Genomic DNA, 18432 nt, shown 5'->3' with positions numbered 1-18432 from the left:
ACAATGCAGTCGGTGCAATTGAGCAGTGCAGAGAAGCCTTGGATGGCGCATTTCTCATGTTTGCTGCTAGGCGGCGCCCGAGTATATGGCGAGAGCGGCAATCCACATCCTCCTGTGGGTGTTTCTTCCCTCCCACTTCCAGGCTTTCACCTTCTCTCTCTCTCTCTCTCTCTCTCTCTCTCTCTCTCTCTCTCTCTCATCTGTCTTTGCTGGCTACGACTCAGCCGGTGCCCACAATTGTGCTTCGTCCTGTCGAGACGCGCGCGGTTTGTGGAGAAAATAAGAAATAAAAATAAAAAATCTGGATACCCTTTTTTTTTTTTAATTATTATTTTACGAGGCACGTGGGATGTAAGGCGCGTGGATGCGACGCCCCCCCCCCCAACCGGAGCTGGATATCGACCTGGTTTTGGATTCGCCTTCGCAGCTCGCTGCTTGCAACCGAGAGGACGCGGTGAGTGTGACACTAACGAGTTGCCCTTTTCTTCTTTTTCGTCTTCTTCTAATTGCCATCAAGGTGGGCCGCCGGTGCGCTCGTTTGTAATCTGCAATTTGCGTTTGTGTCCGTGTATTCGCATGGCTGTGAGGGGGGGGGGGCATGTGTGTTCCATCGCTACGGTGGCTTTACAATTTCCACTCGAGGGGGGAAAGTGAGGACCATCTGGCATTATCTGGTCATCTACATGAAGTGCAAGTTGGTTGTAGAGCGCTCAGATAAAAGGTGAAAATCTTTGACTTCCTCCGTGTGGGGAAAGAAGTAAAATCTGGGAATTTAAATGCCGATAGGAGGACGTTTGTGGAGTCAACGTCGTCTTTACATTGATGCAAAAATGAGATGAAACGCTTCGATTGTGCAGGATTAACCTGACATCTTTTGTATGTTTGCACAAGATGGGCCTTGTTGTTCTTGTCTTTTCACAAATAGTCCCAAAAAGGTGATTTTTTTTTTCCTGCATGTGGAAACTTAAATCTCTCAGAAACGGATTTATCAAGACATTTCCAAATGTGCTTTGACGAGGAAGTGAATTTATTTCTGGTCGGCCGACCCACAAATGGGCAACATTTGATAAGCAGCAACATGAATGCACCTTCTTGACAAGACGACACGCAAATCCATTTTGTCAACATTTGCCTCAAACACTTCAGTGGCTCCCCAATGACTCAGTTCGCGAGCACTCATGCGAATGTATGGAAATGTTTTAATCTATCGCCCTGTTGGGGGAAAAAAAAAGTTGCTTTTGCGTCTTGGTATGATGAGGGCCAGTTTGAGGTGCAAAGGCCCTCCTGAAGTTGCTTTGTTGTGCCCTGGAGATTTTCCGGATGTCGTCAAGGTTTTGTCCAACTGCTGTGAAATTCGAACCAGACTGACGCAAGAGGCTAAATTTTTAGCAGAATATGGCGAAGAAGTTTGATGATTTGCCGCCAATCACAAAACCTCAAAAACGGTGCGTTTAAATGTTCAGTTGCCAAAGCTAGCTTCACTTAGTATCAAATTAGGTTGGGCTGTCTATCAGGAGTAGTGACCCCCCCCCCCCCCCCCCCCCAAAAAAAAAAGCATTGAACAGCCACACCCTGAAACACAACGGAATGCCATGCAGGTCCCGTTGTTTAAAGTAACAAATTTGGTTCAGTACGACCTTCAAGAAATTTAAGTGACAAAATAATGACCAAACATTGATAATTTCTATCACGAGTAGACCCACAAAAAATTTAATTAAAAAAAAAAACTTTCAAGAAGCCATTAAAGTAATGACTGGGAGTCAATTTTGGATCGGCCCCCTAAAATCAGTTCAGCGGTGCCCAAGTTTTGTCCTCAAGATCTGTTCTCGATGTTACCCTCGTCCATCACACCTGATTGAGCTCCGGAAAAGCTCATCATTTGAATCAGGTGTGTTGGAAGACGGAGACATCAAAATCAAGCTGGAAAACGGGCTCTTGACGTTCCTGATCTCTCCACATCAAATGTAGGAAGCCAAAATCTCAATGATACCTACAGCAAAACATTTTTTTGTTGAAAGCAGCCAATTTGGTTCTGTAGCGCCTATTTGAATCTACAAAAAAAAAAAAAATCAATCCCCAATGTAACATGTTGTCTATGATGATGACACCCTCCAAAAAGTTTCAAAAAGTCGCGTTCCAAAATGCTCGTGATGGGAAAATGAAACTTCAAATTTGCTTCCTGAACCAGTTGTTGTATTTTGGGGTCGTCAAGGCTTTAAGCTTTATTTTGCCATCACTACAAAACGCACAGGAAGCCAGCCGTTTTGCTTCGAAGCATCCACTCGAAGGGAATTTTCATCATTTCCTTCAAAGACGACCTTGTCCGCCATTTTTTTAAAGCCATGCCCCAAAACACATTTTGGTTTGAAGTAACATCTTTCGAGTTACTGTACAAGAAGCTGGCGTGAACCTGATTTTCAAACAAAACTCGCCGTCTGAAAGGCGCATCTTGACCTTCTTTGATATTCTACGGCAAGAAATTCAAAGCATCCGAGCGCCAAGATCGCAAACCGCGGCGATCCGTCACGACGGTCGTTGTGGAAGTTGTGACAAACTTGTCCCGGTCAATAATTCAACTCCACAAGGTCAGCGCAATCATCTTGTGTGTTGTGACGGTCCTCCCCTTAAGAGTTTAATTGCGCCCCCCCCCCCCTACTGGGATGTTTGTCTTCTGTCTGGTGTTCCTCTCGAGTCGTTTCCCCTTTTCAGGCGATTTGCATTTGCCAGTGCCAAGTATTCGATTTTTCATGTCGGAGGACGTCTGGTGAAGTTTTAATTCAAAATAAATCTCCGAGCATGTTTGGCCTCCTAAAAAGCCTTGCTTGGAATTCCAGCAAACAAGTAGGTCGCCATGGCAACCAGCACGGTAAGCCTCTTTTCTGCAGGGGAATGTGCAACATCCCAACAAGTCCATTGGCCTGTTTAGCTCCGCCTAAACTGAAAAAAAAAAAAATAAGTGAATATAGGCTGGAAATTATCATCAGAATAACATTTTTCTCGGCTTCTGGCATCGCTCTGAAAAATCGTTCCTATTTTTATCTGATCATTGGCAGCGCTGAGTGAGATGCCGGACAGGTTTAGAAAGCAGGAGTTTTTTTTCTTTTATTTACAGCCTCGATGTTGCTTTTTGATATTCAAAGACGGGAACTGCGCAAAACTTGGCCGCTGAGCGACGTGGCGGCTATTTAAGCGAGATCGAAACGTTTTGGGACACAATTCTGCGGCGTTTTCGCCGCCGTATGACAAATATGAGAGGTATTGAAGAACCTCTCGACTTGCGCGACATTTAGTATGCAGTCGAATGAGACTGCCAGCTGACCATGAAATCAGTTTGAGCTGCTAATTAAATATCCATTGTTACACCCGCGAGTCGCCCGGTCCCGTTCGGAATGAAGTCAGTCGATGTTAAAATTGGAGCTCCGTGACTGGCGGTGTCGTCAAGAACATTTTGTGAAGTATATTTTTCCAATGTCACAGGCTGCTTGTTTTAATCAGTGGTGGGCGGTCAAGGCCTTCAAGGCCTTCTCTGCTGGCCTACCATCAGCAAGAAATTAGCATCATATTCTTTATGTCACATTATATCCTAGTGTTGAATTTTTAGTTTTTAGAGTTTTTATCCAATCAGAATTCAGCTAGCTCGTGTTGCCGGGCAGATTTCATGATACCAGTAGAAGGCGTTATTCGTCCGAGGTATTCAGACACAATCGTGCCGGCGGCTGTTCTGTGTCTCGGGGGGGGCTTTTACAGATGATAGACAGTTGCGATAGCCAATCAGATCGCGAGTTGATGTCAGCAAGGTCAAAAAGTGCGGATTTAATTGCAGATAGACTTGCGCGGCCATTTTCACGACGGACCTTTCAAGAGAAGCTCGGTCGTGCAACACTCGCTCAGTAGTGCGGAAGTCATTTCTCCAGCCGTGGTGTCATAAATGATGGGAATATGAGGAGGATTTGGTCAAGTCGGACTAAGTAGGACTTCACCGAAGGCCAACGTGTGAAACGCACGGCCCGCCACCGGTTTTAATCGTCACCCTGTGACACTTGGTCAAGTTGTCGCCAGCGGAGTCAAAACACGTCGACATGCTGAAATATCATCAAAGTGCTAACTCTCGCTGTTATTGACGATATGATGGGAGGGTTTGGACCCCCCCAAAATGTCAGCGTCGCATTTAACGGCGTAGGTAGCGTTACAAGGCATCCAAAAGCGATCAAACTGACAAAGCCGCCTTCCATCAACCTCTTTACGAGCCTATAAAAGTCCGATCTATTTGTCTACATGCGTTTTCTGCAATTTTTTATTTTTTTTGCCCAATAATGCTGACCTTTCCTCTTTTCGTATCGCCAACCCCCCCCGACCAAGGAGGTGAACTGAAACAAAGACGCAATGCTTCTCCGCGACTGGAGCTCTAAGGGAAGTTAATTTATGGCCTGTTTGGGAGGCAGGTTTGGGCTTGAATGCAAAATAAGGTGGTGCACCTGCAGCCGCATACAAATGAATGGAAACGGTGGTTCGGGTTTACACCCCCCCCCCCTTTCCCCAAAAGCATCAAGATCTCCTGATCTGACCACAAATCGCTCGGCAAACGGGAGATGAAGACAGGCTGCTGGATTTGCAAATATCAGGAGCAAAATTGCTCACAACACAATCGTCAAATTAGGAACGTGCCAAACGTCGCGTTCCTTTTTTTTAGCGAGCTAGAAAAGGCAACCCCCCGGCGTCCTGTCAAAACACACTCTAAATTTCGCCGCCTTCCAAAACAAAATGTTTTTCACACTTTGCCACAATATGTTGACAAATAATGACTTTCTTCCTGACCTTAAAAGCATTCCAAATGATTACACTCGCTGAATGTCCCTTAAATGGAAAGAGTCTTCTCCCCGTTCGCACTTGAAAAGATTTACTGAATGCCGGAGTGCCTCAGCGGGCGGGTAATTAAAAGGTTTTCATTCAGGTGGATAACGCCACAATGGCGCTGGTATTATGCGCGGGCCTTTTCTTCTGACTTTAATTAAACCAAGGTACATTTCAAATGTATTAAAGGAGGACGCCTTCGTGGAGTTGATCAGAATCTGATTCCACTTGTAGCTTCCGAATGAATTGCGGCGCTTTTGACTTGGAGCAAATTGATTCTACTAATCAATAGCCTCGGATTGGACTGAGGAGTGTGTGCGGTGCGGTTCTTCCAGAACGCTTCATCGGTCGGGAAAAGGTGGTTGGGGGGGCGAGTTTCGAACACCCCGCTGGTCCGGTCACACGTTCTGTACCACCATCTGAGCGGTGCGATCTCTCGGAGGAAAAATAAACCTCCCCTGCCGGCCCTTTGTCACCTCCAGAGTGGGGACGGCGGCATTGATGCGCCGCCCCAGTGGAGCAAAGCCGCTTAAAGGAGCGCACGTTTTCGCCTCACCTTGGAGCTAATTGACTGCCCGGGAGCTGGCGTTTTCAAAAGCGCTGACGTCTTTTGTTTGTTCGCACACGTCGGCCGTGGACTCGGATTGTTCCGCGTGCTTTACAGTCAAGCCGCCTGTCGCCGCCCTCGTTTGTGAAGCGGCGGACGAGCGTCGGGGGCTCGTCAGGTTGCAAAATTGTCAGGCAAGTAGTAAATCATTCCCGGGGAGAGAGGAAGATAATTGCCAATTATTTGTTTTAACTGTAAATCGACCACAAGCTCTGACCCTGAAAACACTTTCATAGCATTTTATGCTAATCTTACAACATTAGCCCAAAAAATGAATACTTCCTTTAGTCAAGTTTCTCTTTAGACGGACGGATCTTGTGTGTCATTGTGGAGTAGAAAATGTTCAAATTGGTGAACATAAACAAGTCCAAGTGCTACTAGCATGTTATGCTAGCTTGCTTTGTTACAAAGCTCAACTTGTTCTAAAAAAAACCCCCAAAAACTAAATCTTGCCAAGTTAAATGTTCACATTCTTTCCTAAAATGACTTCACATTCTTTTTTTTAAATCCCAACGTAGAAATTCCCTTTCCCGCGCGCAGACGTAAATGTCACTACATTTCAAAGAGCGCAACAACAAAGAAACAAAATCATAACTCCGTGTCACTTTCTCTACCCGTTTAAAAATGACAGCGCGCTATGAGGTCTGTGAGGTCCCAACAGTCAATTTTTATGATTTGTTTGGCTCGCTTGCGCATTACTGGACACCAGGGAGCCAACGGTGAATCGTGAATATCGGCATTTGAGCGCATGGTCAGCCGTTCACGATCTGTAATATTGACAAATGTCAGCGGTTACACGCAATAAGCAGAACCGTTGTCGGTGGTTTCGATGATGCAACGGCGACTGGCGACGGTGGGAATCCTTAAGCTGGTCGCCGCGAGACTGTAATCAGTCATTATGTCAAAACGCGGCCCCGCGAGTACCACTGCAGCCCATTCAGGCAAATAATAAGCAGCACACGCGACGATGCAGGCGTGCAGGTTGTGAGAGAGACGTCGCTGCGGGCGCTTCCTACGCAGGGACATCAACTCATTTTTTTCCTCCCGTGCGATAGGATTTTGGATGTTTTTCCAACGCTCCGGTTAACAGAAAATTTGCAATCTCGGGTCCTGATGAAGGACAAATTGTGAAATTGGTCCGTGTTTTCGGTATTCCGACATGTATCCTCAGTGGATTTGAATGTTCTAGTGGTCTAATATGGACTAACCTTGTTTATATATATATATATATATATATAAGGCCGAGTTTAAAAAAAATCGATATATTGATTTGAATCGATTTTCCTTTTCATAGCCTGAGATTGATTCATAAAAGCATATATGGATACTTTTAATAACGTCTTTTTCCCCAACAATATACATGACTCGAGATCTTGTGACTTACACAAAAGTAGCGCATTAAAACAAAATGGCGGACGCAGTGAAGTCAGCGCCAACAAGCATGAAGGCAGATGGATTTATTGTTTTAAACGTACGCGATTAATGTAACGGAATTTGGCTTCAATTCTGAAGGTAAATATTATTATTATTTTTTTTTAATAATGCACCTAGTTACAGCAAGACGTTTGCACTAATTGCAGCATTGGTTCGTCTGAGAATGCCTTCTATATGAAAATAAAATTGGTACTGCGTAAAATCTGTGAATCAAAAATGACTTAAAGTGAATCGTGAATCGAAAATCGAATCAAATTCGGCTCTTGTGTATCGAATCAAATCGACACATACCTACCACTAGTACGTGAGTACATTAAAATAAATAATGAAATAAATAATAATAAAGTACCAGCACATTAAAATACTGTTCGACTCTCATAGTCATAAATTCATATTTCGTGACATTACACTCAATCGAACACGTTACAAATATGACTGCATTTGGAAAATGTACAAACTTATCGCTGATTTATATAATTAATTTCTAATTGACTTTTGACACCTTTTTAGATCCGTTTCAAAATGATTCCATAAATGAACATCGCTTGCAGAAACAAGTTTGTTCTTGTTTTGAATTTTTTTTTTTTTCATCCAGACTTGTGCCCCTTGAAATTCCGGCAACTTTCTCGAATTTTGTGTCGTTCCAAAAAATGGCGGTTAGAACATTTGCTGGAGCACAAATTTGACTTCCATCCACCAACGAGGCGATCCAAAAGACAAACGCTTTGATTTGCCTTCCCCGATTTCCATTTTCTTAAACCTCCCTTCACCCAACCATGACATAAATACATTTCTTTTATGATTCTCCGAAGCCGCCATATAAATGTTATTTACTCGCCGACTGCCGCGCCGTAATTAGCTCACTATTGTATGCGAGGCGACGATTGATAGGGGGGGGGATTAATCTCATCAAAATGTTAAGCTTTTATAATCTTCTCATGGACCCCTTTTCCCCTCTCATACATAATAAATGTTGTTAAAAGTCAGCCCGGCGGAGAGTCAACAGGAATCGGCGACTGCATCCAACGCCGCGGATGCCAAACCGCGACGAACCGACGGGTCAATCGAAGTCAACCCTTTATGGAATTTCTGCCCGTAATGATTAATAAGGTTAGCGCGGTTCTCGCCCGCCAAATGCGCCGGTTATCTCTCGCCTCCATTGTTGCGTTTTGGTCCAATTCCCAGCGCAGAACAGAACCCTCCTAATGAACGGCCTCGTCATTGATTGGCAAAAGACAACAAGGATGGCTTTGTTCCCCTTTTTATTCCTTATCTATTCAGGCGTTTCCTGAATTGTCCCCCCCCCCCGCCGCCACTTCTGGCAACTCGGCACCAGCGGTCCATTTAGCCAAGGTGTCGCTAATGAGCGTCGCGAAAAGGCCAGGCTCCTGTAATCTTGTTTATGTTTGGGCGAGCCAGCTTTGTGTCGGAACACAGCTGGAGAGCCCCCCCCCCCCTTTTTTTTTGTTTTTTTTGTTTTTTTCTCTGCAATTGCGGCGTAGCAGAAATAATTGGTCCTGCCGCTTGGATCCCGCCGTGACACGCAGGTAATTTGCTAATTTATGCCTCTCAGTCGGCGTTATTATTGCTGAAAGTTGTGTAAAATACTAACAAGACTCTGTTTTCTTTTGATGGATGCGATTTTTTTTTTTTTTTTTTCATTTCTCCATCTAATTAGTTTGTGAGTGTACAGTATATATCCGAGCCAATATTGAGGGCTGGAACATCTGCATACATCATGTCATAACAATCCCCCGAGAGATCTGCTTGGGGAGACACTTTTAATTATACTGGCGGGATGAAATTGAGCAGGAATGAAACGATTTGTGCGCATTGATTTTGCCCCTTCGCGTCTGTGGATACACTGCAGGCTGGCGGGGAGACAGACCATTGGAACCTTCTCCATCGCTGCACTGCAGACGAAGAGGGAGGGGCGGGGTCCGAAGGGCTCGGGTGCTCTTTGCCACGCTGACCAGCGGACGGCGTCAAAGCTCCTTCACATCCAATTAGGAAATGCCATTGGGATGAAAAAGGAATCGGGGCAGATCTGGACAGAGGTTACGCAAACGTATCGCCTTGAGACTGTTTTGGTGTTTTTTGTCATTTTTTGCGGACATTTTTGGTGTTAGGCTCGTGAGACATGCCGCCGTTGGGTTGGGAGTTACTTTTGGAGTTGAGGTTAGTGCTGAAGGTTAGGTTGAATTTTCAGAGGGGTTCCTTGGCCTTCTGGGGTTTGTCAACCCATGAGAATAGGGATTTTTTTTGGGTTTTGGCTTTCATAAAAAGGGGGTGTGGCTAGCTTCAAATCTGCTTCATGAACCAGTTGTGGTATTTTTGGACTCCTGTAGATGGCACTCTCGGTTCAACTGACTTGCCGTTTTTTTAAAGCCTTTATTTAACCCATCAGTGTCATCTAGAGGATACAAAAATACAACCTCTGGTTCATGAAGCAAATTTGAAGCTTCATTTGTTCGGTTCGCAACAAATCCGTTGCGAGCGTTTACGGCGATTGAATTGAAGTCGCTAGAGTGTGTGTGGCGCGACGTGAATGATGCGTTCAAAGCGATGGGACGCGGAGCGAAGCCCCGAAAATTCGCTCCGTTCACCCTTTCGGCGCAGTTAAAAAAATGTGAACTTTCTTAGCGTGTCAGCCAATCAGCTCTGGGACGTGCTACGTCAAACACGGCGTCATGTCCACTTGGCGGGTTGTTTGAAAAGAGAAGAATGGAGGAGAACGTTATCGTTGCCGTCCTGTGGAAATCCAGAGATTTACAACAGGGCTAGCTAGCTACAGGGACATTTAAAAAAAAAAAAAAACTAGGCTTGTTGTGAACTGAGCAAGGAGCTTGATGTATCTGTTACCTTTTACGTCTTCATTGTTTTTTTAAAATTTTTTATAGCTGTTGAATTTTACCAAGACGGCCATATTGTTATCATTAGCTTAGCATCATGTCAGCCATTTGAATGCGATGTCGAAACATTTTTATTTTGTTTGCTTCTGAAAACGCTGCCATCTTCGCAAAGCGAAGCGGCTGAGTTGTGAACACCTCCGGTGAATTTAGCGCAACCCCCAAACGGATTTGGTGTGAACGTAGCAATTTTGTTTGTCGCGTTCCATAAGAAGGGGATTCAGTTTAAACTCATTCACTACCCAAAAAAATCTTTGACGTCTTTATCCGTCAATGGTAGTCAATGAGTTAAGGGTTTTGTGGTTATTAGTTTAGGGTAAGCACCTTTTTGGTTTAGATCAGAGGTGGTCAAACTTTTTGATTGGGGTGGGCCACAATTGCTTCTAAAATTTGACAGAGGGGCATATGGATGGAGTGTTTTATCCTCACTTCATCGGAAAAAAATTACATATCGTATACAGAGAAACTATACGCCTTAATTTTAAATGGAAATGAACAAACGCATTACCACAAAATATCTGTCTCAGAGTGCACCTCCTAGTGGGGACACACCAGAATTACAGGGAGAATAAAACGTGAACAAGGTTTATTTTTTTAAATTTTTTGTTTCAAGTTCGGCGGGCCGGATTAAATCGTTTAACGGGCCGCATATGGCCCTCGGGCCGTAGTTTGGTTTAGATGATGCCAAGTTGCAAAAAGTCTTTGGGGCCATGTCCCGTGGCCGCAAAGACGCCATCTTGTCTCATCACCACCGCGATGGCGTGCAGGATCCCCGGCTTGATCCGTTACTTGGGGACCAGACGCCAGCGTGGTTTTTGTTTGTTTGTTTTCCGACGACACGTCCGCCTGTTTTCTTGAGAACTTCCCCTGACCGCCAGCCCCGCGCAGTCACACCAGCAGATGCGCCGATTCGTCATGTCGCAGAAACCCCACTCCGGTGGCCATCTGTCTGGCGGCGTCTGTTAGCGCGCGGCGACAAATTGTTTTCGCATGCAACTTTAATGGCATGCAAAATATGCCGGAGTCATCTCGTGACCCCGTAAACCGAATTTTGAAACCTCATTTCCGACCGGGTTGGAGATAGCAGGAAATATGCTGACGGCCAATATGTTGTGCGCAATAGGATACACGTATCTTCAATTAATTATTTGACTTGATTCGGGTGAAATTTGACTCAGGTGTCCTGATCACACGAGATGACGCATGAAAAGCGACTCTCAATCAAAATAAATGTCAATGTTTTAAGAAACAGGCCGCACGGTGGGCGACTGGTTAGCACGTCCGCCTCACAGTGCAGAAGTCGAGGGTTCGATTCCGGCTCCGGCCTTCCTGTGTGGAGTTTGCATGTTCTCCTCGTGCCTGCGTGGGTTTTCTCCGGGTACTCCGGTTTCCTCCCACATTGCAAAAACATGCTTGATAGATTAACTCAGGGGTGGGCAAACCTTTTGATTGGCGGGCCTCAATGGGTTCTAAAATTTGACAGAGGCGCCGCACCAGGAGCTGATGGGTGGAGTGTTTTGGTCACCTCACCTCGTTGGAGAAAAAAAATATATATATTTGAAATGAAAGTGAATAAAAGCATCCCAACAATATATATGTCTTTAAAAAAACACAATAATTAGAAAATAAAACATAAATTTTTTTCAAGTTGGGCGGGCCGGATTACAACATTTAACGGGCCGCTTGTGGCCCCCGGGCCGTACTTTGCCCACACCTGTCAATTTTTGTCCTTCATTTGAGCATCGTTGGACTCTCTGTCTTCTAAAACCACTTTCGAAGGTCAATTGACGATTTTTCCTTGACAACAGCATGACTGGATTGACTGACGTCGATATCCAGTCGATGATGAATTCCGTCGCCTTCCGCGTTGTTGCCATCCAGATTTCAATTCGCCAAACAGGGTTCATGTTTGATTGAAACAAAACCTCTTTCGCCGAGTTACTTGAAAGCAGCTGCTGTCAAAAAGGGGCCTTCGCATGCATGCAGTAATGCGGCGCAGACTTCCCGCGGTACGGCGATGCCTATCATTCCAAGCCTCGGCTCCGACTTCTCCTCGGGGCTGCGTGTTTAATATGAATCTACAAATATGATTTAGTGGACAGATAGCCTTGGGGCTCGGAGGTTTCATCGGCGTTGCACTCTCGTGTGTCGCGGAAGGCAGACGGCATATGTAGGTGAAGGTTATCTCCGATGCTCTACATGTGGAAATGGACATCGCGGCCTGCGAGGCGAGCGAGTCAAGTGGTTTAAAGGTGAGAGTGCAACCGGGAACATCATTAAGTGCGACTATCCACAAGGCATGGAGAATTCATTTGGGTCTTGTTACATTTGCTTATGTCAATTCAACAAATTGTCGGAAAGGAAGGCTCCGTTTTCTTCATGGTGGCAATATTTGTGTTTTAAATTCTTTCTCAGCGCTTCTCAATTATTTTCCGTTATGCCCCCCCTAGCAAAAAAATAAAAAATAAAAAATTCACGCACCACCCACTCCCTGCTGCAACTCTAAATAATAGCATTTTCGTTGCAAAACAAATCGACATCGTAGAGTTAATACTCGCTGCGCACAATGGGCAAGTAGAGCGCCACTGCCAACTAGTGGAGTGGAGGTGAAATTACACTTCATTGTAGTACAGTGGGAAAAAACATGATGTTCCCCACGGTCACACAAACTTATTTCCGGTTTATTTCTCATCCCAGGGTGACGTTGACGGACTCTTGGCGCGTGTCTTGATCGGCCGCGTGAGACTACTTTTAAACCCACAAGCTCACCGGTGAGTTACGTTATTTTCCGGACTACAAGGCGCACCAGTATAAAAGCCGCAGCAACTCCTTTTGTGAAAAAAATAAAAAATAAAATAAATAGATATACAAGCCGCACCAACTTGAAAAAAAAAATTAGTTGTTTCCTGCATGTACAGAACAATTTTGTGAATGCACATAAAAGTAGATAAACAGATTGTTAAAACCGTGACTTTTAACACGGCAACAACTTTGCGAATTAAAACAGAACAGACTCAAGACAAAAAAAATTGAGATTTATTTAGCGTATTTTCTGAACTATAGAGCGCCCCTAGTGGTGAAAGAAAAATCCACAGAAAAGCCGCACCGTTGGATTAGCCGCATGGTTCAAAATCGAGGAAAAAAGTAGCGGCTTATACTCCAGAAAATACGGTATTCATTCTGTGGTTTCTGTTGCATTTTATGAATCATCCATCAGCTTAAACTCCCCTTCCTCTGCAAAAGTTCGACACTTATATGAAGTTGTTCGCGGCAGAAAAAATGTTGAGGACCACTTTTGGAGAGGCTTCAATTTATCGAAGTCATTTTCCTCCGATCTGGTTGTATGAATGGAGCTCTCGATTTTCTTTCCACATGGTCCACTTGTGTCTATTTGAGGGTGGCATTTGATGACCCCCAACGAGCCCCCCCCCCCCCCCCACCCCACGAGGTTGAAAATCTGCTAACGATTTACAGTTTGGCTCGAGTTACGAGTCGTTTACGTCTGACTTGTGTTTTCCGCTTGCGAGCTTGTGCATTCCACTCCCACCTTGTGTGCCCTTGTGCCCCCCCCCCCCCGACAAATTTGTAACTTGACCCGTGGCGAGTTCTGAGGCACGGCGAATGCAACCCGGTGATGGGCGTGTCCCGTCGCCGTGTGTTTCCAATAAAGCCCGAGTGTACGCGTGTTTATTTGATTCTCTCGGGTGCGCATGGGTTCAATAAGCATGCGTGTCGTGGGTGGGTGGGGGGTGGGGGGTGGGGGGGTCCAAGGCGCCAAGGACATGGTTTGACAGGTGTGTGCGGAGGGCCCGAAAGGTGGGCCAATTCGGAATATGCAAAAGGCACAATGCGGCTATTCAAGCACAGAAGGAGACAAGCGAGATATCACAGGACCCCTGTGAGGAGGAGGAACGGGCGAGGGGGGGGGGGGGTCATGTGTGGGCCTTCGTCAACCTTTCACTGAGCCAAACTAAGTCAGAAGTTTGTGTTATACTTTTGTTACAAGACCGAGTTTCAAGTCTTGGGCCTTGTCGACACAAAGCGGAGCTTTTAAAAAAATGGAATATTTCTGACGTTCCGTAAAGGAATAAATTGACGTCCGTAATGCCTCATTTGTTTAAAAACAAAAAACAAACGTTTCCACACTGAACTGCATAAGTGTGTTTTTTAGCTGAGTTCAAGAATGCAGTCGTACTTTTTCAAGAGTGAAGCTGAATTCCAATTGATGGCAAGAATGAAGTCCTACTTTTTGATCTCATAACGTTTACATGAAGTCAAACTTTTGCAATAAGGAAGTTGCCCTGCTTCCATTTTTTTCTTTTTATTTTACAAGAAGTCACATCGTTATAAGAACAAAGCAAGAAGAAAGTCCTCCTTTTACCAGAACGAACTCGTAATATTTACAAGAATGGAGTTGCGGCTTCACAAGTCATTAATTTTATTTTTATTAGAAAAAAAGTCATAACTTTGAGTATATTTCTTAATTTTACGATCATCATTTTTACCACAAGGAGTTTATTGGCTTTACGCCAATGAAGTCATTCTTTTATAAAATGAACTTGCCGTTATGGAAGAATGAAAAGAATACATTTGTGGCTGTAATTGACATCCTAAAGACGATTGATTTTTTTTTTGGTCATATTTTCACCATATACAATTTTTTTTTTTTTTTCGGGCATGATTGCAACATCTTACTCGCAGTATTACAATTGTATCCTTGTAAAGCTCTGACTTTTTCTTCTTGTTAAAATCCGACTTTGTTTCCATTAAACGGGAACTTTCTCGTCATCCTGCAGTGACCTAACTGCACGACTATTTTATTGTGTGCTTAAATGATAAGTCCGTCGCTGCCTGTCTCTGTTTTCTGCCGTTTCACTGGCTTAGTCTTAAAAGTCTTTACTTCCACCCTTTATTTGCTCTTTATCATTTGTGTGTGTGTGTGTGTGTAATTCCACATGTGAAGAGCACTTAGATGACTCACCATCCCGACGATACAAATCCCCGTCACGTGGGGTGCGTCCTCCCCCAGTCTGGGCCCGAATCTCAACGGCCTTGACCGCCGACCCTCCAAAAAGTCCAATCCTAAACGTTTGGTTGTACATGCGTCCGACGTGCAAAGCCCCGCCCCTCCCCAGTGACGTCACATCAAGGACCTCGGCTGTTCGAGTCCCACTTGTGTCACCCGTACAATTTTCCCCACTATTGACTTTTATGTTCTTCTAGAAGGTTGATCACAGAGCTTGGCGTTTGCGCGTCGTCCAAATAAAGACAAATGTGACTCGCATAACAATATTGTGCGGCGTCGGCGTCGCGTTTTAGTGAGAAGTCAGCAGGGCGTGAGAGGGACACATTATTTGTGACAAGGATGTCACATTTTGGTGAAAAATTAAGATCAAGCTTTATGGGGGGGGGGGTGCTTTTGGGTTACAATGAAAAAGTAAAGTATCCTTCACATGAGTTCCGTCTCCATTTTATGAGATGAATAACAGTTATGGGAAGAAAGTCAGAATTTAACAAGAATAAAGCTGAAGCTTTACAAGGCAAAAAAGTCTCAAGAGTCGCATTGAGTTGCACAAATAATTACAAGGACAAAGTTGTAAAATAACGAACAAAGTCATAATTTTTTTTGGGGGGTCTGATTGGATTGATTATATTTTTTTCAAAGATGCAACTTGGCATTGCGATTGCAAGGAAATGTTCTGCTTTTCGTTCCATCTTGGATGATGCATGATCTTGTTCGATCACACGGTTTGTCGCATTTTGGAGTATGGCCCCGTTATTTGCTCAAGTGATGCTATAAAAGATCTTTAAAAAATAAAAAAATAAATAAATAAAAATTGCAGGAGCTGCCCAACTTGTCCTCAAATGTTCACTCCGGGATAATGTAATCAATATGCATAAAAAAATAAATAAATTAATGAAAAAAATAATAATAAATACACACATATATATATATATATATATATATATAATTAAAATGTTTTCTATTGATTTTCATGTATAATATAATAAGTAATGGTACAGCACATTTTTTTTCATGATCAGAATTTTTTTATTTTTGCCATGAATATTACACTCGACAAATGAGTATGGGTCGCTTGACAATGACAACCCCCCCCCCCCCGAAAAAAGATTTTATGACCGGAAGCTTCCTCATTTTTTTTATTTTTTTTTTTTTATTTATTTAAATTTTTTTTTTTTTTTTTTGCAATTTACACCCACCTAATGTTAAAAACGCCAGAAGCAAATTATCTTTTGAAAACTTCTTAAAACCAAAATGAATCAGTTCCGAATGAATCAGCTAGATGTAATATAATTGTATTTGTTACTTATCGCAGCACCTGTGAGGTTATTCTTTTGTGATTTTTTTTTTTTTATTTGTTATTATTTGTATACTCATCTGCTTTGGATATTACATTTATTAATTTTCCTTTTTAAAAGTACGTGTTGTATTAATTTGAAGACCCCAAGAAGACTAGCGACCACTTTGTGGAAGTGAATGATAAAGAATCAACAGTTTAACGTGGAAAAAAAATTACCACAACAAAAAAAATGTAATCATTCTAATAGAAGTTACGCTTTGTGCGAATTAACTCTAAGCTTTATAAGAAATCAGAGATGCAGCGTTACAAGAATAAATATATTTATGAATTATATTTTAAAGTTGGATTATTTAAAAAAAAAAAAAAAAGTCAACTTTACGGTTGCAATCTTTCAAAGTTTCAACGATCCTGGAAATGTTGCGAGAAAAGTGCTCCGAGGTGTTCCACTGCGAACGTCAGCTTTACAGATGCCACGGCAGTCTCAGCCACGCGCTGCAATTACTCGAGAGCTTAGGCCACACTCTCCTGCACGATCTCGCCGTTATTACGCTCGGCGTTGGCTTTGAATGGCACCAAGCTGTCAATTTCCGTGCGGCCTCAACGCGGTTGTTTCATTTGGCCCATTAGTGCCTTTTGTCGGGAGTCGCGGCGAATACGCTCGGCGCCGGCGTGCGGGTCACTACGGCTTAGTTGCTCCCAGCGACTGGATATACCCCCCACGCTCGCCACCCTCCACGCGCTCCGCGTTCGCCTTCCGCCACCGCCGCCTCACTCTCAGCACATTTTCCACTCGGCTGATAAAATAAGCCACACTTTGATGAGCTTTCGGCGGGCCCGCCGTGCTTATGGCTCAGTAAATGCTTTTAGAGAGAGACGCTCGACTGGAATCGGCCGCATGGCGCGTTCTCGTATGTTCTCATATGTTTTCACATTTCTTGACTGTCCTGACGGGAGCAAAGTGATGGGATCCTCCCCCAAAAAGGAGTCTTTTCAATTTTTTTTTTCCCTCGTCTTGATAGTTTGACTACGCCGTGTCCTTGATGCGGAAGCGACTTTTAAAGTACCGAGTGTGTGAATAGCGCTTTTTGGAAATGTTCCGCTACAGTGCGGAGAATAAATATACACCCACGCAGTTTTTTTCTTTCTTTCTTTTATTAAAAAAAAAAAAAAAAAGTTTTGTTTCTTGTGCCGGTTGGCCTTTTGTGTAGTCACTAAAGACAAACTTGTTGGAAAATTGTTCATACGCGAGTTTGAATTATTTTCTACCCGTGTCTACATTTCTTCTTGATTTAATTCAATATAAGAAATGCATTTCTTAAAAAAAGTGATATTTAAACAACAGTAGGCTTTCAAGCACCAATGAAAATGTCAGCTTTACAGATGCCACATAAGCGCTTTTTAAGCCACTTTATTTACATCAAGGAAAAGAGATTTCAAAAAGCCCTTTGCTGTCAACTTTTTTTCTGCCATCTCGCAGATTTTTCTTTCTTCCCAAAGGCCACCTAGAAATGTAACTTTCCGGATTCCTTATCTGTTCTCGATTTACTTTAAGACATAAAGTTAGTAAAGCAAACACAAATCCAGCTACCGTCTCACACTGTTTTATTTATTTATTTATTTATCTGTTTGTTTGTGTATTTATGTATTTTTATTATTAATTAATTTATGTATTTATTATTATTATTTATTAATGTATTTTTTTAAATTTTTTTATTTTTTACATCAAGACCCCACCATTAACGTCAGCTATACAGATGCCACTTTAGCTCTTCATTTATTACAAGACATGCATTAATTAAAAAAAAAAAAGCCTTTCGGGAGAAATATTGTACCTGCTTGCAGCTTTTGCGCTTTAAAAAAAAAAATAAAAATCAAAGCGTCAGCTTTACAGATACCACTTGAGCACTCGTTAAGTCACCCGGCTCGTAATCCAAATTGAACATGACAACGGCGAGACGGCAGTTGCGCAAAAAGGAAGGGAAAACAACACGGCCCCTGAAAGGTGAGCGTGGATGGCCGCCATTAAAATGCTAATATGCCATACGGGATATTTACGGCGTGGCGCTAATGCACTTTAAAACTCGGGCTCTTTGTGGCTCAGGCCCATCGCCGAACCACAGTTGAGCCTCCGTAAATCAGCGATTAAAAAGCTGATGTGACCTGGATTTACACCGTGGCGCTTTGCTTTGGGGACCGCGACAGATTTATGAAGATGTCACTTCATAATTGTACAAAAAAAAAAAAAAACAGATCAACCCTCCTTTTTCGTTACTTTATTCGGAACCGCAACAGTTACGGCGTTACGACC

At 43.4% G+C, this 18432-nt stretch overlaps 1 protein-coding gene across 15 annotated transcripts in view; it reads left to right on the top strand.

The window, feature by feature from the left end:
* Positions 1-211: 211 nt before the first annotated feature.
* The window catches only part of LOC148338882 (adhesion G protein-coupled receptor L3-like), a 129767-nt gene continuing 111546 nt past the window's right edge, over positions 212-18432 (top strand). For all 15 annotated transcript variants that reach the window (XM_088292693.1, XM_088292692.1, XM_088292682.1 and 12 more), the window contains exon 1: positions 212-454. The gene's annotated coding sequence lies outside the window, so the exon portion shown is untranslated. The remainder of the gene's footprint in view (positions 455-18432) is intronic.

The sequence above is a fragment of the Idiotropiscis lumnitzeri genome, chromosome 4 (genome assembly GCF_059441095.1).
Source record: "Idiotropiscis lumnitzeri isolate Australia: NSW breed Sydney's pygmy pipehorse chromosome 4, RoL_Ilum_1.0, whole genome shotgun sequence".
NCBI lineage: Eukaryota > Metazoa > Chordata > Actinopteri > Syngnathiformes > Syngnathidae > Idiotropiscis > Idiotropiscis lumnitzeri.
The sequence above is the reverse complement of the archived record's forward strand: the minus strand, read 5'-3'. Positions and strand labels throughout refer to the sequence as shown.